Consider the following 21,756-nt stretch of genomic DNA (forward strand, 5'->3'; position numbering starts at 1 on the left):
AGAGCAACAATACCTGCTCTGCGCTTGCAACAAGAGTCCACGCCGGACCCTCTTTAAACCTTTGTGAATGATACACTCTCACCCGGAGGTGAAACTACTATTTCCTAACCAATGAATACAAGAATAGAATTACAACGTGTGTGATTTCACAAGCCTTGCATGTGCCCGCGTTTAAGTACTAGTGTGTGGTGTGAAGAGAAGAGAGGCAGAAAAAGCTAGTGAATCATTTTTAGGATTTGCCTGTACGATATATGTGTGAGGAAAACGCAACGGATATGGGGGATACCTATACTAGGCATTTACATCTCTGGGTTGGGAGAAAGCATGGTTATGTCAGGCCGTAGGGGCTGCCTGTGTTGTTGATTGCTCATCCCGATGGATGCTGCTGCTTCTTGCCTGTCCCCTGATGCACTGATCCCATAGTGCCAATATCGGCCCCCACCCAGACCTTTATTTAACACCACCAACTCTTTCCCCAATAACTGACACCACACAAGTTGATGGAGAAAGTTGTTGCAATTTTATTAGCATAACCTTATGCCAACATGTTGGGTTATCTTACGGGCAATCCAGAGCAGGCCGCCCCTCGCGACCCGCCCACCTGATGAGTCATAACCCCCGCGGTGTTACCCTTGGGGGCGTTGTCAGTTTCTGGGGGGAAGGTCTAACTCCTCCCCCGGCGAACCCTTCGTTCGCCCATTACTCAGGCCCCCCCCCCTCGGCGGGGCGGAGCGTTGGCAACCCCCGGTTGCTCAGGTGCACAACCGCCCGAAGGACTAACGGGGCGCCGTCGGTCCTCCAGGATCCGCCGTGGATCTCCCTGGGGGATAATTCGCTCACGCACCCTTCCGGTGCTCCTGTCGAGGGTACCCTTGAGTATCTTCTTGTATTGGATTGCCCTGTAACTCCGCCTGCAACACAAAGATAAGTCATTAGTACAACAAACAGCCCCCCCAAACTGCCCAAGAAAAGGGTAAGCGGATGGGAGGGAAAACGCTGGGCAGTTCGTCGTCTCGTGGCCCACGGTCAGCCTGGGGTTAGGGGGAGAGGGTCACTCGCCGCTGCACAAGAACAAAGAGGGCGCTTGACCCTCGCCCCTTGGGCTATATAGCCCATCCCCTCCCCCTTCCTACAGGAAGTGACCTCACGGGGGGACCGCTGGTCCCCCCAGACCACTAGACTGCTCAGGGTGTTTGCCATCCTTGGCACTAAGGTTGGCCGCCCTCGTAGGTGGCCACCTTTGGTGTCCCGGGGCAGCCGGGCATAGTGCCAATATCGGCCCCCACCCAGACCTTTATTTAACACCACCAACTCTTTCCCCAATAACTGACACCACACAAGTTGATGGAGAAAGTTGTTGCAATTATATTAGCATAACCTTATGCCAACATGTTGGGTTATCTTACGGGCAATCCAGAGCAGGCCGCCCCTCGCGACCCGCCCACCTGATGAGTCATAACCCCCGCGGTGTTAACCTTGGGGGTGTTGTCAGTTTCTGGGGGGAAGGTCTAACCCCTCCCCCGGCGAACCCTTCGTTCGCCCATTACTCAGGCCACCCCCCCTCGGGGGGGGGCGGAGCGTTGGCAACCCCCGGTTGCTCAGGTGCACAACCGCCCGAAGGACTAACGGGGCGCCGTCGGTCCTCCAGGATCTGCCGTGGATCTCCCTGGGGGATAATTCGCTCACGCACCCTTCCGGTGCTCCTGTCGAGGGTACCCTTGAGTACCTTCTTGTATTGGATTGCCCTGTAACTCCGCCAAGGCTCTGGGTGCGGCAGCCGCCGTCCCAGAGTCCCCCCACACCCCGTTTCTCTCCTATCTACAACCCGCTGCTGCCATTGCTTCTGATAGGTCGAGCAGGAAGATAGCAATCCCTACTTCGGATAGATGAACGCCATCCTCATCGAAGCTGCCCGTGCATTTGGTGTGTAGCAAGCTGTGCCTTATGAATCCGAAACCCCTTTGCTCCGTGAACTTGCGCATGCCTCTGTTCACACGCCTGCGGGAAGTCTCAATGCCCACCCCTGATCTAGCGTCTTTCCAATGCAGTCTTGGAGTAATTTCAGACCACCATAATTCACAAGGCCCCAAGAGGTTGCTCAAATCGCACAGTGTGCCCCTCATTGTCTGTAGCAGTACCCTGCGCTCCAAGTGGACCAGCTCCTCGCCCCCAAGATGTAAAATCAACACGTCTGGAGGAGATTCACCCCCGTCCAACAACCTCTGAAATACAAGTTTCACGCTGCTCCAGTGTAAGTCAGCCGACACTATCCACCTGATCTTTGCAGTTGCGAAACCATGCTTCCATTTTCCGCTGTCAGCCCACCGGGCTATGTTTAGGATTCTGACATTTCCTGCCACCCAGACATATTTGCCTAACAAATAAAAGATGCAGATGCTTAAAACAATGTTTATTAACGTCACTCAAAATTAAACACTGCAAACACTGCAATCAAATATACTGACTGACAGTCACACATCTAATATTTACAATGAATTACAGGCAGAAAATACACTGTGTCACCCCTCAAGTGCGGATGTATCTTCTATAACAATTAGACTCCCAGCGCCCCACCTGCTTTATATTTTCCACTGGCAAACCTGCCTGAAATGCTGTGGTTGCAGCTCCTATCCTAAAAGAGTGGCTACAGAACCTTTTCCCTTTCTTTTTGCTGCCAGATAAGTCTAAGCAAGTGTCCATAATGCGCTGTAGTTGGTACTTTGTCAGGGGTGTTTCATCTGCATGGATCAGCAAGTAGCCTTCCACAGGGGGCCGCTGTGCAAGGTAAGTCTCAACCAGCCGCACGGGGCAGTACCTGGCAATTTCCAACCTGTTCAACACTATTAGCCTGCCCGCCCCTCCTTGGTCTGTCTTGGATTGTCTCAACCTGATAGACAGACAATCCCCCCTTAAAGTGGCATCCTGTCTACACAAGGCTGCGCCTGATTTGTCATTCTTCGAGGTGGCCACCATCTCCCCTATTCTGAACGCGCCAAAAAAGGCTAGTGCAAAAGTTGCAGAAAAAAGAGCTGCCTCAAAAGCTGAACTTGTGGCCCTGTCTGTGTAATCCAGCATGCCTTTCAAAGTTGCAAAATCAATCGCTGCTCTATTATCCGGAATGCGGGGCTAGCTTCTAGACCAACCCTTCAGCGCTGACTTTATTAAAAAGGAGTAGGTTGGGTCAGGCTGTCCCCCTAGTCTAGCGCGGTGACTAATGACTGACAAATGCCCCGACACCCAAGATTGTGACTTGCCCTCATCCTTCGCCCATAGGATAAAATCATGAGTCCTGGACTCTAAGAAGGCTGCTCTTGTTCCCACTCTCCGGTGACAGCACAGAATTTCTGCACTCCTGCCCGGTAACGCTTGACTGTTCGAGGCGCCAACGCCAGCTCGCCTAGACATCTTAGTCGCCTCTCAGATTCAGAATGAACCACAGGTGCTCTGGGAATCTTGTCATTTCTTCCTTTGCTCTCGGCCACGCCTCCCGAAACCTGTGCCACTGGAAGCGAGAAAGAGCGTCAGCAGCTGTGTTTTGGATCCCTTGTATATGCCGCGCTCTACATTCTACATTGCAAACCAGACACACCCTCATCAACTCTCTGAGTAGGCAAAGAACTAAGGGGCAAGAAGCAGACTGCGAATTGATGGCCTGAACAACAGCCAGGTTATCTGACCACATTATGACCCTACGCGCCGCTAGCTTAGCTGGCCAAAGGTGAAAAGCTACCACGATAGGAAACAATTCTAGCACAGTGATGTTAGAAGTCACCCTCTTCTTCCTCCACACATTAGGCCATTTTTGAGCGCACCAGTCCGTGTCAAGGATAATACCGAATCCTTCCCTACCTGATGCATCTGTGAACATAGCCAGCTCCGGGGATCCTGCCCAAGGTGCCCTCCAAACAACAGAGCCGTTGAAATCTGCCAGGAAAGTTGCCCACATCTTAAGATCCTCTTTCATGCCTTTACTAAGTCTCACCAAATGATAACTCTTCCGGACTTTCGCGGTTGCCCTCGCCAACCTGCGCGCAAAGACCCTTCCAGCCGGGATGATTCTGGCGGCAAAGTTGAGTTTCCCCAGGAGACCTTGCAAGAAACCTAGCGTCACCTTGTCCTGGCCAAGAGCCAACACGATGGACTGACCCAGATCCCGAACCTTGTCTGCTGGTAATCTGCACTCCCCCTTCACCGTGTCAATCTCAATCCCTAGAAAAGTCAAAACCTGCGCAGGCCCAACGGTTTTACCAGGCGCTAAAGGGAACCCTAAAGTGGTGGTGAGTTCTTGAAAGTTCTGCAGAGACTCGCTACACTCCATAGTTCCATGTCTCCCTACAAAAAGGAAGTCATCAAGGTAATGAGATACTCCGCTGGTCCCATAGCTGAACTGCAACGCCCATTGGAGGAAGCTGCTGAATGCCTCAAAGTATGCACAAGACACTGAGCAACACATCGGCATGCAGCGATCGTAGTAATACTCTCCCTCCACTTTGAAACCAAGCAAGTGTTGACTACTGGGATGCACCGGCAACAACCTAAAGGCTGATTCTATGTCGGCCTTGGCCAACCAAGCCCCTTCACCAGCTCTTCTCACCAAATCCAAAGCCACATCCAGCGTGCAGTATGAGACAGAGCAAGACCCTTCCTCCAACCCATCGTTAACAGACGCCCCTTCAGGGTGAGAGAGATTGTGAATCAGCCTGAAGGCCCCTGGCTCCTTCTTAGGGACAACCCCCAGTGGTGACACCACAACATTTTTAAAAGGTGGGCCGGAAAAGGGGCCAGCTACTCTACCTAGCAGTCTCTCCTTAGCTACTTTGGACTTGAGCACAAGTGGCAACTCTCTTGCAGATCTCAAATTCTCTGCCTCTCTGGGGGCCTCACCGCCCACATAGGGTAACTTGAAGCCTTCGCTAAAAGCATCTAGCAGCAGTCGCCTGCCGCGTGAGTGCGGATATTCTTTCAGGAGGGGTAACATCCTACTCAAGATCACGGGCGAGGGCCCCTTAGTAACGCTTGCTATACGGCCTGCCACTACGCCAAGGAGCAACTCAGGCGGGGGTGGGTCAAGGGAGGCTGTATGGTGAAGATGTTATTGCTTGCTGCCCGAATCTTTTGAGGGCTTGGAAGCTCCCCCTGACTGGTTGGTGCATGATCCTGCTGCATGGGAGCCCCCACACTTGTTGCAGGAATGGGCAAATTTACAATTTTTTCCCCATGGGCAATGCCCAGAGTTAAAGGAGCGACAATTTGCTGAGGAAGACCTCTGGAAATTGCATTTAAGGAATCTCAAATTTTGCGATTCCTTAAATGCAATGTATGAAGCTAAAAATAATTGCTAATTGTCCCTAAGGAATCGCAAATTACCACCAATTTCAAGTTGGTTGTAATTTGCGAATTTCTTGAAAAATGCCCATTTTGGCATTTTTCAAAGTGCCATGTGATGCACATACATTCCCTTAGGGCATGTATGTGCACCCATGCTTATTTCAGGGGTGCAACAGGGTGTCCTTTGGACATCCCTGCACCCTTGAAATTATTTTAAATTTGCGATTAGCAAATTGCGAATACATTCTCATTCCTTCCTATGGGCCTCCTGGCCCATAGAAATGAATGGGAAAGTATTCCTTAATTGCAAATTCGCAATTTGCGAATTCGCAATTAAGAAATATCATGAAATCGCTAATAAAATGTGATTTTCTTGATACATATCAATTAGCGATTCTGAAATAGCGATTTCTTAAAAATCGCTATTACAGAATCGCTAATTGGTACCTCGATACATATGGCCCATGATCCCGAGCTACAGGCCCGAGCCGCAGGAGAGGTACTATAACAAGGGAGAGGGCCTTTAACAACAAGTAAAGCCCTCGGCAACGGGCTATAAGGCTATTAGAACATTCCAACCACTAAAGGTTAAATATTCTAAATTAAAAAGGGAGAAACAAAAAGACAAACTTTGGAATGTTGGAGCTCTGGCATATACCAGCCATTATAAGCTCTGAGCTACTCCATGTCTTCAATGGAGCTCACAACATTCCAATGTTCTAAAACAAATTACAACATTGAAGTGTTGGGAGCTCCATTGAAGCTCCAGTTTTCTAATGGTTGGTAAAAGCTCCAACATTTTAATGTTTGTCTTTCACAGCAACAGCAGTGTACAAAGGCTTCATGGAGCCTGAGAGGATTTCAATTCCCTTAGTCACTGAGGCCTTTGTTAGAACATTCTGCCCTGATAGGGTGCAATGATGTAATAGCCTTAGTCCACCGTTGCTTGGCTGTACCAGCCAGGAAAGGCGTGTTCCCTTGTTAAAGGCCTGAGCAGAAGGAGCAGGCCTTTAATTGCCAGTATAGCTACAGCAGGGTAAAAGATTATAACAAAGTCTTTACATTGAGATAAGGTTCTATAAAAAGGTGTGAGGTGATGGTGCAGTGCTCATGTGTAGTGCCCTACGTGAAAACAGAAAGTAGGGTGAGTTTTGATTAAGTTCTTTTTTCAATGAGCTGGAGCTAGAGTTCGGTCAAACTGCTGTGAACCTAATCATCTAGGAACAGTGATAATTAGTCGAATACTAACGTTGTTGACGTTATGACCACTTTTGGGCTATTTGGTATGTTATTCATCACAATGAATGCCACAAAGAGTCATAGTAGCAATCCCAAAACAATAGTGAGAGACTGTAAAGCTAACTGTATAAGCTGGCACGGAATTTCTTTAAAAATATGGTTGTAAAAGTGGTCCTGGGAAGAAAGGGGCTACAACTTCACCAACAGTGGATAATTCTAGGAATAATGGATACGGTATTTAGGCCACTGCATGTTGCCAGAGGGTGATATAGCTTGTCTCAAAGAGATTCAGTTTGGGTTTTAGCAATCTGGATGTATTTTGTGATAGCACTGGAATTACTGTAGTACTGAGAATTGTAAAATGGCATTTTTATATTACTTTCTAGCCCTATGTGGAGTGCTGATCCACTCTGGTAGCATACTATTCTATGTTGGTGTGTGTTAGTCTTTGCGTGAAGCCTAGGTGAAGAGTGTTTCCATTTTATGAATGAGGTGTGATAAACGTGATATTGGACACATCGTCATGGATGAGGAAATGAGAGAAATAGGCGCACATGTTTATAGTTTGTGGTATGCTAGCAGCTCTGATTAGCTCTGCAGGTCCCTTTGTTGTGTTGTTAATTTTTCTTTAAGTTCTTTATACAATTTCCTATGCTGGCTTTGAAAGGAAGTCGCCCACGCTGTAAGTTTATGGATCTGGGTGAAGTTAAAGATGTGGAGAAGGAAAGTGGTAATCAGAGATCTGTCCAAATAGACAGTATTATTATCGTCATTATGAGATGCCAATTAAGGATATTTGTAAGCATGGGCGTAAAATCCGTTCCGCTCGCGGATTTTGCAGATTTTCGGCAAATGTCGCAATCCGCGAACTCTCGCGAATTTGCCGAAAATTCGTAAATCCTTGCCAAGCGGATTTTTTGCTTGGTCGCACTTGCCAACTAGAATACTATACAATTTTGCGGCGCGCAGCGTTCACTTACCGTCATTCAGCGTTTGCAGAGTTGTTTTTCTCCATGTTTGCGTGTGCTGCGCCATTTTGGATCTTGCTGCAGGATCCCGCGGGAGTTTGTCGACGTCATCGAGGCTTGCCACCTTGCACAGCGAGAGTTTGGCAACGCGAGTACGTCATAAAGGCCCGTGATCACGCATCGCGGGAGTAAACACTTGCGAACACGTAGATGCGGCGGGCAGCGACAATCTCGCAATTGCAAAATTTGCAATTTCGCACAAGAAATCCACCAGCAGGCAGCATAAACCTTGAAAATTATGATTTTTATCAGAATAACTCCTAAGGTTGACATTTGCCTGCACTTTTTTTTGCAAGGAGTCCATTTTGGGGGGGGGGTGGGAGGAAGGAAGTGCCCCACAGTCTCCAACTTCCTGTTCCTGTCCAGCAGGCTCCTCCCAGTGCTTTCTTCATGTGCTGGTCACTTTGATTTGGTTCTTGACCTGGAAGGGTTACTTTTTGTGGATGCTGCTGGATATTTGGATTTTTGCAAAACTGAAAGCACTCAGCAGGTGCAAAAGTTCAATCTTATCATTAGTAACCATTCCCTGTAGTGCTTCCTGAGGGGCCCCTTCAGAGTTCAGTTGCCTACTTGCAACTATTCTATGACCCTGCTCTGACCCTCACAGCAGGCTCAGAGAATAGCCACAAGTATACAACAAAGGTCCTATTACAAAAATTACACTGCAACAGAAAGCAATTACAGATAAGGAAGCAGGTGCCAGCTTGGAAGTTCAAATTCAGTGACACATTAATCAGCCCCTAATTCATTCATGTCAGTTGAGGCAGGGCAGGTGTGCTTTTCCCCCATAATCTACAGTGATGAACTAGAGGGTGGCATGGGTGAGCCAGAGGGTGGCATGGGTGAGCCAGAGGGTGGCAGTGGTGAAACAGAGGGTGGCAGTGGTGAAACAGAGGGTGCTGTGATGAACCAGAAGTAGAAACAACATGGTCGCGACCGTTGCTACCCGACAAGTAAGTTTGCGTTTGCGAACTGGTAAAAAACCCTTGCGAAATGGCAGAAACACTTGCGAACAGAAAAAAAAAGGAATCCGCAAAATTCGCAAGAATTCGCGAATTTTGCGGCTTGCGAATCCGTAAATACGCAATTTCGCGGATTGCCAATTCGCAAAATCCGCCCATGCTTAGATATTTGCCTAGATGCATAGTGTTATAATTAACCATATATCACTGGAGTATATTGATACTCGGAGTATGTGACCATTTGACACCTGCAGGGTGGTCCATGCTAGAGTTCTTCAATGATCAGCAATGTATGGTATGCTGCTAAAGAAGGAGGCTTTCGTTGTCGTGGTAGAGGCTACTGAGGACTCAGAAATATACTGTAAGTGTAGTATACTAATGTTGATGAACACATACACAAAACCTATATCAAAGATGGAGAAAACAGTTGCAAAAACACTTCAAGTAATGTTGAGTAAGCTCAGTTGCAGGTAGAGGGAAAACCTGGTCTTAAATAGGCGAAACAAGGAGAAATGCTTTATTTCTCCTCGTTGTTGCTGTTTCTATGTGTGCTGTAGCACACATAGAAACAGCAAAACTGTATATATGATTGTTAATGTGTAGAAAGGTGTCCCTTCCTGCACATAAATAATCATTTTAAAAATGACAAGTTGTAACTTCTATGTGTGCTGCCAAGCGCACACATCGAAGTTATAAATTGCTGTTTATGATTGTTTATGTGCAGGAAGGGATACGTTCCTGCACATAAACAATCCTTTCCCACAACGCAGGCACCCTTGCACTGTGGTGCAAAGCGGCCTGTGTTGGCGCTAGGCAGCAAAATATAGCACCAGCGCAGGGAGAAATGCAAGGCTGCACTGTATTGTTGCATTTTTAAAGTTTTGGATCGTGTCAATAGCCTTCTTAGCTTAACGCAGCACTCAACCACTTTAGTTGTAAATAAGACCCCTCAGTGTGGTGTGATCTTGGGTATCTTGTATTTAAACCTAACTCTTAGCCCATATGATGATGATCTCACCAGTGACTGTGAGAAATTGGTTGGTTGGGTCAGGGGGTGAAAGCCTGCTCAAGAAACAGCCACAGTCCTTACCAGGGTGAACCACAAAACGTCACCAAAATAGAGTACATTTTAATAAATCATTTGAGACCCAAACAACACAAATCCAACCAGTAGAACTGGAGATATTCAGTTTAAAATATTTATGTAAAAGTAGCTCCAAAAGCACAAAGAGCCAACTCTGGTTATCTGGTCGTGCTGTACTGGAAGAAAGTCACAAGTTCAGGTTGACTGTGATGGAGTGCAGGCCAGATCAAGGGATCTAACTGTCTGAGTTCTAATGAGAAGCTGCGATATGAGGACCTGCATCGAGTTGCCTCGCACTGTGTCATTTCTGATGAGGAAATGCGAGGGCTGCAAGGTGCTGGGATGCAGGGTCCTGCTTTGCGATGTGTTGAGTTGAGCCACAATATGTCGGTTCTGAGGGAACCCACAGTTCGTCCAGGAGAAGTAAAGTTTGATGCCAGCCAAGGGTCCAGTACTTGGGGGTATGTCTTGGGAGTCAGGACTCAATCCAGCAGAGGCCAGCTGCAGGGCATACGCTAGTCCAGTTGAGCTTTGACAGCTGTTAGACGTGCTCTGCTCCACGATGCGTGCGCACGTGGGGCAGAGCAAGACACGAACAAAAGAGGCTGAGCTGGACGTAAGAGCGCTTCGGGTTCTAGTCGATACTTGCGTGTCTCCCATCCTGCCTTTCTCCTCTTACCTGACTTACTTCTAGGTGGCTCCGACGTTTGTTGTTGAGCTCTCGCCGAATCCTGTTCTTCACTGCTGCTTTTTGCCCTCCGTGGCCTGCAGAATCCTTCCTGATCTCAGCGGATCACCTGACGCCACGGGGGCCTTCTCACTCTTCCTGATTGCAACGGTTTGCCCAACACAGAGAAGGGGCCTTCTCACTCCTCCTGATTACGGCGATTCATCCAATGCCGCCGTGGGGGTCTTCATGATGTTTCCTGGAAAATAAAACAAAGGAAATCGATTATTCACAAATAATTCACACTCTTCTAAGTGGCAACATTTATTTAGCTTTGCATGAATTACACACAGTACTTATCTGAAATAGTCTCCACTGTGTATGGAGATGATTCTGCTCTCTTGCTGACATTGCTTGATGGTTATAAGTAAGAAATATAAAAAAAATTGTCTCCTGAGATTAAGGGGGTTGCATTGTTTTCTTAGTACATTAGCCAAGCACTTTTTTGTGTATATTTTTCACTTGTTTTTTTTTATCTTATCCAGGAGAATATATTTTTGGGTTTTCCCCTGGTTTCATTTTGATCAGCTGGGGCCTACTTGAATTCCACGCTGAACCTCTCTAAGGTTAGTTATACTATATACCTCTTTGATTACTGTCTCTTGTTGTTCTAAGTAGTAAGCTCATAATTACAGATCTCTTCCATATAGATATATGCCACTGACCCTGCTTTCAGATACCGACATACCTAAGCAGAATAAGGATCTTCACAGTTAGTTATCCTATAGCATAACATTCATTGGGCATCAGTGTTATTTTCCTCCTAAATGCTCATTGTAATACATATAACCTTATCTCCACTACAGGAATCACATAAGGACCATCCAACAAGAATATCCATACCTGATGGGTGTTGGTGACGTGTCTTCCCTTCTCTCTTTCCTTGTTTTGTTTCCCCTCTTCTGCCATTTCTACCATATTATGCTGTTGGGCTGACATTGGGGGGGGGGGGGGTGGAGTGAAGCTGGGACCTTGCTTCAGATCTTGCATCTCGCCCCTGTGGAAACAACAGGTGAGAATTACAGGAGTTATGCAGATGCAGGACAGGTCTTTGGAGCTTGGTATGTTACTGTAGCTCAGAACAGGAGGCCAGTCAGCCAGCCCTTGGAGTCATTCTGGTGGTTCTGGGTTCAAGGAGCAGAACCAGTATTACTTCCTCAGGCAACAGGCCAGTCCTTTTGCAGCATGGCAGTCCTTCGGGCAGCAGAGTAGTCCTTCATCTGATTCTTCCACAGGCCCAGAAGTGATCTGAAGAGTGGATCTGAGAGATCTACTTGTATACATAGTGCTGGCTTTGAAATAGGGGAAGCTTCTGGAGCTGTCCCCCCACAGAGGTGCTTGGAATTTCCTTGCTCCCTGCCCTGGTCCCTGCCTGTCTACATTCACAATAGGCTAGAGCAACGTTCTTTGTGTTTGAGCTGAGCAAGTGTCTTTGAAGTGTAAATGTGACAGATAACAGCTCTGCCCCCTCATCAAGTCAGGGTGGCCCATCCTGCCAACGCCCAGGCCCTCTATTGTGATACTGTCTGGGAGGCATACAAAAAAGGCCATTTGCCAACTACAGTCAGGAAACAGGCTGCAGGCACCAAATGGTTAAGACACAAAATTGCCAACTTTCTAAATTGTGACTTAAAATATAATCTTACAATTAAAGAGGCCTTTAAATTATAATTCCTCATACATCAAACATGACATTATGACCTGCTCACACACAAAAGTATAACTTATTAAATGTAAAAAGGTAGCCCACTATTATGTTTTGGGAGAGATAGGCCCTGCAATAGTGAAAAACAAATATGAGAGTGTTTCACCACCAGAACATTTAAAACTTAAAAGTACATGTCCAACATTTTAGATACAATGCACCTAGCACTATGAGCCGTTAGGGGCATACCCTAGCAGTGCGTTATATTTATTCTGAAGGAAGGATTAGGTCTGGCAAAAGCTTTATTTTACCACATCAAATTTGTAGTTTAAGACTGCTCACACAGGCTTCAATGGCAAGCTTGAGACTTGTTTGAAAAGTCTACCTAAGTTGGTGGCATAGTAAGTGCTGCAGGTCTTCTCGTACCATTTAATTTACAGGCCCTGTGTCCATATAGTAATACTTTATCAGGTACTTACAAGTGCATTTAATTTGTCAATTGTGTGTAAGCCAGTTTTACCATGTTTAAAGGAGAGAGCACAAGCACTTTAGTACTGGTTAGCAGCAGTACAGTGCACAGTGTCCTAAAAGCCAAAACAAATAGGTTCAGAAAACAGGAGGAGTGAAGGCAAAAAGTTGGGGGGTGACCCTTCAAAGAGGGATAGTTCGAACAGCGGCAGGATGCTATCTGGGTTAGATCTGACTGGCCTGTCTCTATGCATATGGATCCTTTACCTTTAATTGCTAAGTATGAATATGCCAGTTTCATCTATGTGTACAACCTCTCGTTAGGTGACGGTGTGGGACTGCACAATTATTTTTCTGGAATTATTCTCATTTATTCAACATGTTTAAATATTTAAAAGATGAGAGTGTGATTGCTTTCCACAGTCATTAACAATCTTTTATTTAATACAAAGTCCTTTCGCAAAGAAGGTAATATGATGATGCATGGTACAAAGAATTAGGAATGAGCTCAAGAAGACAATATGGACTGGAAAGATTAAGAGAATGAAAGGGATTTTACTTATTTCTATGAGGTATGTGACACACAAATACATTTTTTACCAATATGAGCAATAAGGTTAACAGAGAAGTGAGACTCCTGCCGAACAACATCACTGCTGGTTGTTGAAAGACCCACAAAAAGGGATTGTATACATGCAATCAGCTGGATGTGGGCCCATTGAAAATGTATGGTGATATGCACACGCTGACATGCAACTACTATCAGCTTAAGCAGGGTATTAGGAGAAGCATACCTGATGGTGCTGTAGACCCAGGTGGTTTGTTCAAACACAGTTCTGGGCTTTGCACTCAACACTTCATTCCGTTATTATATGGTCCCCCAGATGAGGGCCCAGTGCTCACTGTGGCACAGGGCTCAAATATGTACCCCTGGATGTGGGTCAAGTACTCATTGTGCCACGGGACTCAGGATATCACTTACATGGACTAAGATGGTAAAAACAAGCAGCCTGGATTTGCTTGTGTTCCCTTTTGGAGTGGACCTTGTCAGGCAGTTTGAGTTGGACTGTTCTAACAGGATCGGAATCAAGATTCCTTTGCATAAGACTGGTCTCTGTCCAGATTGGCATAGTGGGAGAACAATGATGATCTGAAATGTGGTCCTGGTGATCACCAGTCGCTGAAAATAATTCAAACATTCTATCCATCAACTTGATATTATGCAGCTATAGTGCCTTAGCCATTAACAGAGGCCCCCTGTGTTCCACCATAGCCTCCTGAATATGAGGATCTGTGAAATACAGAACATTTTTTTTGTTAATGAGAGAATCACTGGGGTACAGGCATAGCGCTTGACATAAGCGTGGATGAATGAAAGTATTGTTGCACCCAAATTAATCATATCTATGAACTATATAAACAAGAGCCTTTTAAGATCAATGATAAATCATACTGCTCCCACACTATTTACATCGAATTGATTCAGAAATATCTGTGCAATGCGCTAGATGTCTATATGGCCCTGCTGCTTATCATCACTTTGCCTGGGAATGTCCATAAAACTGAATTTACTGTGAAGAAGTATACTTCACCATAGAAGAAATAGGCACATCTTCCATAAAATGTACCCAGCTCATACACAAAACAAATTCCATAACCGATCAGACGATTGGTGGGAGCACTTTTGTTATTGGTGAAAAAAGACTGTTGTGTGGTTAGATGAGAGCCCCCTCCCCAATGTTAAAGATTGTCTGAAAGATGCTTCCCTGTCAAGCACAGGAGGTGGGAGCTACGCAGACACATAAAACCCCCAATCCCACTCAAAGGGCATTGAAGAACCCTTTACAACCTATCTCAAGCAAAACATTATAACAATGCCTTATGTTGCCCATCCATATAAATACACACAATTGCTATTATTGACCTATATAACTTATCTGTAAACTTTCAAACTGTTGATTGTTTTCAAATGTGATTTTACACTATGATATTTCTTTGTTATTATACTACTCGATCTGACTCCTTTTGCAATGTTCCTAATATTCAGCCCAAAAGCACACAGCATATACGTATATGTGTTTCTGTTGGACTTGGTCCTCTCTACAGGGTCACCCCCAAACGTGTTGCCTTTTTCCCTTCACATTTTACTAAATTATTTTTTTTGCCTTAGGACTCTGTGAACTTTGACACTGCTAACCAGTGCTAATGTTCTTGTGTTCACTACCATACACATGGTTTGAGTGGCTAACACCTGATGAGAAAGAGAACCCAGCCCAGAGTCCAGAGCTCCAAGAAGAGACCCACCCGGCCCCAGCAGACGACCAGCATTCCCAGGATGTTCAGGCTGGGGCAGGAGCAGTGTTTCTGCCAGTGGCCAGACTCCAGAGGAGCTGGGGGACAGGAGAGAGGAAAGTAAACTCAAACTAAAGCTGACCAAGCTAAGGATGGAAGAAAGGAAAATAGTCCCTGAGCTCAGTCTCAGGAAGCTGGACATAAAAGCCATGCAAGTGGAATCCAATAATATTGGTGGCATCATACCAGCAGTGCTCACTTCACTGGAGAGTTGAAGGTCCTCATACTCAAGAATATGGTGCTCAGTTATGCGGTGGGAGATGAAATTGATAAATGGTACTCAGCGTATGAGGTATCTCTGAGGGTACGCAAGGTCCCAGAGGAGTATGGTGGATGGGTAGCTTGTTGAGTAACATGCCCAATTTGGGAGGGACACACTCCTTACACTTGAGGTAGAGTATCAGGGCAAGCATGCCTCCAAGAAGGCCATTCTTTTTTCCAAAGTTGGGCTGACCACTGATAAATGCCATCAGAGGTTCAGGGACAACTACAAACTCCCAAACCAGTCCTGGGTGTACTTATTAGATGATTCCTGCATGGCACTAAGAGGCTGAGTGACAACTAGCCAAATCGATGATTTTTGTGGGCTGTAAAACCTAATTCTGAAGGAGCACATGCTCAATACCTGTTTTACAGAGCTGCACAAACGTGTGGTAGATAGCAAGCTTGCAAACCCCAGTAAGCTTGCTGAGGAGGTGGACCTCTGGGTCAGCACCAGAATGTCCAAAAGGGTACCTGCGGTGAGCCAAAGAAGGGTGATTCAGATTCCCGCCCAGCAGAGTGAGGGGGAGATAAAGAGAGACACAGATAAGTCTCAGGCTAAGGGGGAAGGAAAGCGTTCCCATGCCCCTTTGGAGAAGAAGGAGAAAGGTTCTGATAGGCAGTGGCACAGGGCACCCCATTGTAGTATGGCTTATAGGTCCATTGTCAACATTTGCAAAAGTTAGCATGAGCTTCGCTGCCATGAGGCTGCTTTTGCGCACGACAATGCATGCATATAGTTCGCAAGACTCTGTTTGTGCCCCTTTCACATGAGAACTGTCCACCTTGCATGTTCTCTGCTGTGCTCTGAGGTTTAGTCTGCACACACTGTTCAAGGTTAAACAACAATTCCCCTTGTTATTCCGTTCTGGTCAGTCCCCCGCACCTAGACATAACAAGCAACACACAGCTGCGCTACTGGAAATAGTGTGCTTTAATATTGCAAGCCCAACATTTTCACACACACTTGGAGACACCTTTCTGAAGAGAAGATCTGTGCTTGTCCTGAGATGTGAACATTGCATCTAGGCCTTGAGGTATGGGGGTCTGCTGACAAAGCCTAGAGGTCTTCTTTTTTATAATAAACTATCTCTTACCACGGGGAGGGTGGTTTGGTTGTTAAGTCCTTTTCCGCTGATTTTTAGAAATTATATCCCCGTTTGTATTCTATGGTATTGTAACAATGCTGACTATATTGTGTTTATGCATTTTGCTGCTAGTGTTAGCTTGTGTACTGCACCATAGAGCGTGTTAATTGAAATAAACATTTAAAACTATACTGCGTCTCAGGTTACTCGCATTGTGGACAAGTAAGAGTGAGTGAGCGAAAGAGTGTCTGGCTCCCGCGATTCCCAAGACAGAGTGATGTGTTCTGGGTTGTCTAATCATTGGTAGCTTTGCTGTAGACGGAGAATGAATGAGACACTATAGCTAGTCGGTTTGGAATTTTGGGTACTAATGTGCTAGCTTGGTACAACCCTATCCACTGAGGTCCTGTTTTCCTGTGCATAGTTCTGTATATGTGCAGAATCCCCACAACACCATGTCCAACTCCTCTGCTTTAATTTTTCTCAGCTAGGACACAAGCAGGGGGACTCTGTCCATCCAAAGATACCACCCAGTAGTGGGACCTCCACGGGATGCAAAATGGCTGTAGGGGTATGTAGTCCACAGGGGCAGAAGTAGATCATGCCCTAATCTTTCTTAGTTGGAGGGTGAACTTAGAGGGTATATAAACAACAAGATTCTACCCTATCCTATTTATTTTTCTTTTATTTCCTTGTGATGTGTGAGATTGCTGAGCCCTAACAATGTAAGGGAGAAGCACAAGGTGTTTTTAAAATACCCCTCACACACTATGAATCCCATAGTGTCATGCTTCATCATAGGGGTCTTCCCGTCCCTCTACGGGGCAGGGCGTGTTTCGACCTAGGACTATGCGGGAGCACTTGATTTTGTGTGAGATAGGCTATATGTGTTAGGGTAGTGAGAGTGGTAGGGAGTGTGCTAGTGTACATGAATATGCAAAAAATACAAAAAATACAAGGTATGTTAAAAATTCCCTGGCTAGTGGATAAAATACATTTTATTCCTGTCCTTAGCTGGAAATGTTAAAAAGGGGAGGGAGAGTAAGTGGGGGGTAAATATTACTCCCTACTTGTTCTGGTCTACATGTTTCGTAAGCAGTCCCCTGCTGCTATACTCATCAGGACCTCATATGATCCCTACTACACTCCTTATTAGTCAAGTAATATTTCGTATGCCTGTCTATGCACAATGTCTGACAGCAAAAATAAGCTGTTCAGCGTAAAAAAAGGGTTGATTAACACCTCAAAAAAGTATTACCAATTTGGTACCTGTAAAGAAAAAAGAGGAGACAAAAAAACGCAAAATCAACAACCAAATGGTTGTTTGATGTAACACATCATCATAGTGTGGACTCAAAAATATATTTTCTTATTTTTATCAGCCCAGTATTTGTTAAATCCATGATTTGTGATATATTTTTCAGTTACTAAGCTCCAATTTCTATCACAACCCTGCTTTGTCATTACATGGGGGTTGTTGATGACAAAGAAGTAAAACAAACATTAAACTCAATCGCACATGGGTATTAGGCCGATATACATGCATCCATTCACTCAAAAAAGGCTTGAATTTTTCGAGATAGACATAGTCGATATAATAGTCATTATGGTAAGTTCTGAATAATACATACACTTTTTCATCATTATCGTGCCACATGAGCTAGCGCCGGGGAGGAGGGTTACTTATTAAATTTCTGTCACTGTAGGTGAAATAGAATTAAAAAACGAGTTGGCCGCCCGAGTTTTATAGAAGGCCAGAACTCATATCTTAGAGCGTTTAGCCAGGGGGTTTAAAGACTTGGCTAGAGTCTGACTTACGTGACCAAAGGTAATCCCTCACCCATCTAATACCTCCGTGCTGCTCCGTGGTCTCTCGGAAGCATACTGAAACTCCACTTTTTACTGAATTCATTTTTGTTGGTCTTGGGACTGCTAATCACTGATAAAGTCTGGTGCTCACTCCCCTAAACATGGGTTGATTGACTTACACCTAATTGGCATATTTAATGTACTTCTAAGCCCCTTTTACAGTAGTATATATTATATCCATGGCTTGTAAATTAAATACTACCAGTGGGACTACAGCACATATTATGCCACTCACTTAAGTTGCACCTTAAAACATGTCCGAATTCCTTCATTTGTTTTTCATTACTGTGAGGCCGCCCCTCCCATCGGAATAACATTGGGGATTCCTTAGTACATTGAATAGGTTGTAATTTTCTATTGGAAGCAGGTGGCTATATCATATTTGGTATCTATGAAATCGTGATGATGAACCCTCTTTAATGGCAGAGTCAGATTTTTTATTACAATTTTGAAAATGCCACTTTAGAATGTTGGCATTTTCCTGCCTTATTCCTTTTGGGCCTGCAACCTTTCTTGGGTCACCTGACTGGGTGAAACTGACAGTTATACTTTGCAGATTCCTCCAAGACAGGCACACAATAGAGGGATTCGGTGTGCAATAAACAGCCATCTGCTGGCAGCCCCATTTACAACTGAATAGGGTGTGCTCTTCATTCACACAAATGACCTAATAACCCCACATTGTAACTACAGCCAGCTTGGAGCCAGGGCAGTGGTGTCAAAAATTCAATGCACTTCGAAGAGTATTTCTAGAAGCTTCTCCCACTTCCTTCCACCTTCCAAAGGATGGGCACCAGGTCATAAATATAGGACCTTCAGACTCACTTTTCAGTTCAGTCCTGGACCTGCAGAAGGACTTTCACAAGATTCCCTGCTGCTGTGACCAGCTGTGCACCTGCAAGAGACCTTTATCTGACTCAGGTAACTTCACTCATCTCTTTTAGCTCCAGTTCTCAGGCACTTTCTTGTTGTTGGTCCACGATTGGAACACGGCGACCCTTGAGAGGATTTACTTTTACTGGCACATATACCTATCTAGAAAACGGCAGATACTCGTGGAGTTATCCGCTCTCTGACTGCCATCGCAACTGCCTCTCCGGGCTTACAGCCTTTTGAAAACGCCTATGGCGTCAACCTATAGAACAATGATATTTCATTAAGAAAAGTGCAGTGGCAGAGTCTCTAAAGTGAAGGGATCTTGCATCAGATTGCCAGCACACCAAGGAGCGTATTGTTTTCGGCCCTGAGGAGTCACCGAAAAACCTTTCCAAATGCGATAAAACACGTGTCGGCTGGCTGGTTTTGAAATAATTAAAGGATTCAACTGTTGTAATACTGTACAGGAAACCCCTGTGTTGTTCCTGCTAGCTTTGTTCTTCTACATTTGTGTGTCAACCTAGACACAATTATTTTCTTTGTTGTGTGCATAGGGTATTGTTATATCACTTTCTTGTTGGTCTCCAGGCACTTACTTCTCATTCTTGTATTTGTCAGCTTTGCAGTTCATGTGCATCGTCCGTCAATTATTCAATTGATGTTCCTCATCATAGGTAATTCACTTTTTTCTATGCCACATGTTTTGAGGTTTAGCACAGCTTTTCTATTTTTTCACTGCCTAACTGGCCTCCTTTGGTGATGGCTTCCTACTGCATTAAATGAGGGGTTATGTTATATTCAAACCCTGTTTTGTCTAAATACTTGGTAGCAATGTACATTTGGAATAAGATTGATGCGATATTTCTGTATACAAGGTGAACATACATTCTTGTGTTTTCTTTTCATTTTAGTGGCCGACCGAAGAAGTGCCGTGGTGTCCTGAAATACATCCGGTTACCCTGGAATGCAATGCTTTGCGTTTTGTTCAAACTGCTTAGTTAAAATGTCAGCTCATTGAGAAAATGTCTATTGTATCAGTGTATGATGCACATAAAGGTTGTTCTAAACTTGTATTTGGAATTTTAATTGTGCAATAACAAACAACAATTCATTTGACAACCATCTTGTGTAGGCTTTGTTCTGTTTAAACAATGATTAACAAAGGAACAGTCTTATAGCAATGCATATAGGTTGTTCACTTTTTTGAAACTTACATACAGTAGTGCACACAGTCATTCAAGTGAGAGCTCGCTTGACATTTCTGGATTAATTCCCACATGGGATTGGCAGCCCACCAACACTGTGTAGCACACAAACACACTCTCAGAATAACAAGTATCTGTTTAAGCATTTTTTACATTAATTAAAACTTCAAAACTAGGTGTGCACCGCACACTCTTTCTTTTTCTTAGTACCTCCTACAACTTTGCCTCGCTGCACTTTACCTTCTCAGACACTTTCTCCCAGACTTTTCTTCTGAGTCCGGAGGTAAGCACTGACGAGCCCAATCCACTTCTTTTATCTGAAACGAGCTTCATCGCAGTCTACCATATTTTTCTGCTTTGATCCAGTGACTAGATTTCTGCAGTTGGCACTTTGATTTTGTTGGCACTCGCTTTCAATCAAAACTCTGGTTCTACTGATTGGATCTTTGCTGTTTTGGTGTCAAATAATGTATTTAAATATACTCTATTTTTCTAAATTGGTTTGGGAGTTTTCTTGTGTTGTGTTGTCACTTTATTTCTGTTTGTGTGCTGCATAAATACTTTACACATTGTCTCTCAGTTAAACCTGACTGCTTTTTGTGCTAAGCTAGGCAGGTTAAGCCCAGGTTAATTAGATGTCTTTCAGTGGTTCACCCTGTGAGGAATTGTGGTTGTTATTTGACGGCGGCGCACACCCCATTCAACCAACAAACCAGTTTCACACAGTTTCTTATATCATTAAATCTGGAGAAGTAATAAAACTAATTTTTCAAAATGATATAATCACTGAGAACTCAATTCACTACCTTTCATGCAATAAAATCACACAAGCATAATATTCAAATGTTAGAATGGAGAAAGTTCCACTGTATGGCTCTGGAGAGTATGGAACCTGTCTTCTAGCTCATCATAGCAAGCTGTAGATTTTTAACCACCGCCTCAGCATACACGATGATCGTTCATAGGTGGTGGAGGTATTTTGGAGATAAAGATTGAGGCTTATAGCAGGGTTCTGCATTTGGCAATGGCACACCATGTTCATCCCACCTTGCTAAGCGTGACTACAGTCAGCTCGCCTCACTGTGTGTGAACATGGACCATTAGATTGCAGTGGCGGGACAGACCTTTTCCCTTGTTCTAACCTTGGAAAGTCACCTACTGGAATCTCCTGCGTTTTTATACTGTTGTGACAGTCACCTGCAACTGGATGCGTTGTGCATCTGTATGCGATGTGAATGTCATATGTGTGATCCTTTCTGAATGGATAAAGATGTGTTTGGCTTGTGTGTGACTCAAGAGGCCATAGCCAACCAAGAATCCATTTTGTATTTGCTACTTCCAAGTGGTACCTAACATGAAGGTTTAGAGAGATCCCATGCAGAACATGGACATTGAAGGATTACTCCATGACATTTCAGGGATCCTCTGAATCGGGTCAGACTATTGAGTGTGAAGAAGAGGAAACCAAGGTATCTGTGTTCTTTGTCCATCATCCTAGGAAAGGAGAAAAGCATGCCTTACCTAGATGATAGAGCGTGAAGATTTGACAGGTACAAGTCAGTAGTGGCAGTACATAACTGCAAAGACATAAGCAATAGCAAACACATAAAACAAGCAATAGCAA

This window comes from Lissotriton helveticus, chromosome 6 (assembly GCF_964261635.1).
Source record: "Lissotriton helveticus chromosome 6, aLisHel1.1, whole genome shotgun sequence".
NCBI lineage: Eukaryota > Metazoa > Chordata > Amphibia > Caudata > Salamandridae > Lissotriton > Lissotriton helveticus.